The sequence below is a fragment of the Sinocyclocheilus rhinocerous genome, unplaced genomic scaffold, assembly GCF_001515625.1.
Source record: "Sinocyclocheilus rhinocerous isolate Xijiao unplaced genomic scaffold, SAMN03320098_v1.1 scaffold11314, whole genome shotgun sequence".
In the NCBI taxonomy this organism is placed as follows: Eukaryota; Metazoa; Chordata; class Actinopteri; order Cypriniformes; family Cyprinidae; genus Sinocyclocheilus; species Sinocyclocheilus rhinocerous.
In genome coordinates this window covers 41,712-44,474 of record NW_015646707.1, presented here as the reverse complement: position 1 = coordinate 44,474, position 2,763 = coordinate 41,712, and positions in this window count along the sequence as shown.

Genomic DNA, 2,763 nt, shown 5'->3' with positions numbered 1-2,763 from the left:
AGGGAACGCAATTTTTAACCGTAATTTTACGAAGCTTCGAGAATATTTTTTGTGCGCAGAAGAAAACAAATAAAATAATGACTTTATTCAACAATTTGTCTCCTCCGTCACCCTGGTGCCATTTTGGAGAGTATCCACTGAACGCAAACTGCGTATGCTATTCTGTGTCAGCTGTGTCACGCAGATACATTGTTTTCGTTCATAGATATCCAGTTGATATCCATGTAATTATAATTTTGTCAGCAAGGAAAAACATCTAATCTATGTATAACAGACACTAGTATTCATTGTTTTTAAGTTTCACAGTCAATGAAAGAGACTTAGACAATTATAGTCATGCTGCTACAAACTCTCAAACCAACTCTCAGCTCAACTTTTGAGTGAAGGTGAGTGACAAAGCAACCTGTTGGGTTTCTAACACAGGAGGTATGGCTCGCTGGGGTTTGCTCATCAAGAAGGCATTTATCACCTGCTTTTAGTAACGTATGGTTTGGCAATAAACTCTATGCGTTTCCACGGAAACTTACCTTTGCCATGCCAACCAACTCCAACGCTCAGAACTGTGATCTCTCACAGAGATTGGCCACTTAACAGCTGTCAGTGAGTTCATTAGATAAAACGTATACAGATAACAGAAGTAGCCGGTTTTAAACTAACAGTAACCATAATACAATGGCCATCACAATCATTTTAATGGGTTATTTATGGAGCTGTTCAGTCGTGACGTCAATTTGAATGCCACCGGAAGGCCATGGCTTCCCATGGAAATTTCCATGTCCAAGGTGGCACCTCATTAAGTTGGTTGAGCAAATGTCTTAAAGGTGCTGAATGTAACTTTTTGACTGTACTAAAGTATAAAAATCCCATTATATGTTTGCAGATATTTAGGAAACATGCTAAGTTCATGTACTTTTTCACGTTCACTTTTTTTTGTGTGTGAAAAAATAGTATTTTGACACCCCGGGATGCCAGTTGGTGGAAATCACAGAAGACATGGAAGCCAACAAATGAATATGGTCAGAGATCACAGATTCTACCTGACCTAAAAAGCCTCGGCATCCATCTAAAAAGCTCTATGACCAGAGGAATATTAAAACGCAGAAAAATCAACTCATTAACTTACAGCGTAAGGCTTGTTGCCTAACATTGTCAGTTGCGCTCGTTCCTTGTTGCATCTGGCAACCCGTGTGAGAGTTGAGTCTGAGGAGGGGGGCGAAAGAAACAACACTCCAATATTTGGAATTTGGACTGCAGTACATCAATATTGCATACTGCATCAATATTACATACTGCACCTTTAATCTAAAATATGAGAGAGAGTTGGTCATTTTTGGCCACTGCAGAATTCCCATAATTCCATTTGTGTTATTTCATAGTTTTAATGACTTTATATTATTTTAAAATATGTGAATAGTAATGGTAAAGAATGAGTAAATGAATTCTGCAGAGTACTAGAATAATTTATTCTTTAATTCAATTGAACTCTTTCCCCACCATTGACGGAATTTTCCGGCTTTCTGTGTTTTGACTGTTATACGGTAGGGGGCGCTATTAGGCATCTTTTGAAACAGTACTATATCTTTGGATCAAAACACAGATGAAGAAGAAGCAGAAACAAGCGATCGCATATGCAAGCAGATGCATATGTAAAATAACGCGATCAGACATTAAACAGCATATAAATCAAAACTGCCTACATTACTGAATGAAATGTCAACACAGGAAGTGGTATAGGACTGTGTAAGCTTTGGGGGTGTTGATGGAAACAATCTACTCCATCTATGATTTGAACATCGTTCTGAATCCAATCCGGATGCAGCCTTCAACAAAAATGCAATTTTCTTAGCTTTTTGTTCAAAATGTTTTTTTTTTTTTTAATGAAACCGCATTAAAGTGTTGATTAAAAAAAGAATGCATGCAGCTAGATAAATATGAGTTCCCTTTCAGTCGGTCACTCTCGACGTCACGTCGGATGACCGACGAAATTGGGATCTCGCTTAGAGAGACCAATCTACTTCGAGTGTAAACTAAACGAGCCAATGCACATTGGCATGCGATTATTGCATCCAGCTGCCGCTGATCACAGCGTGAGTATAAGTAGGCAGCAGATGCAGCGCATATTCAGCTTTTCGCTTCGGAGCCGAGCGATCACATCGTTCTGCTCCTGACTACTCTACTGAGAGAAGAAGACTGAACGAGTTCAGCGCGCTCTTGGAGAGCTCTTCGTGTTGGCGGTACGGCGCTTCAGCGGTGGTGGTTTCCCGTGTCGAGTGGGTTGCACACATCAGGCTGCACTACCCCCTGTTTGTGTTGCAGATGATCATCTCCCCTGTGCGCCTCAGCACGCTAAAAGAGCTTTTTCTCCTAAAAGAGCAATTTCGGGTGCGTCTTTTTAAAGACGATGTTGCGTGGCAAACTTGACGTTACGTCTTTGTAAAGACGATGTGGGTCTTGCTATAGACAACGTATCACCCGAGCGTTTCTGGATGCGGTCGTTAGCTGTCCCTCCTTCAGGGAACGAGGGTTACCATACGTAACCGAGACGTTTTTGGTTTAAAAGCAGAGACCATATTTTTTTCTTTTGACATATTGCATGTTCAGATATTTATACAACAAAATATTCTGGGGGCCATGAAATTTTGCAAAAATGTTGGCAGTGGCTGGCAACTTAAAAAAAAAACTGCTGGGGAAAGAGTTAATAAACTTGACTGAAGACATTCAGAAACTTGCTCTTTATCCTAAAATGTAATGGTTGCATTACAG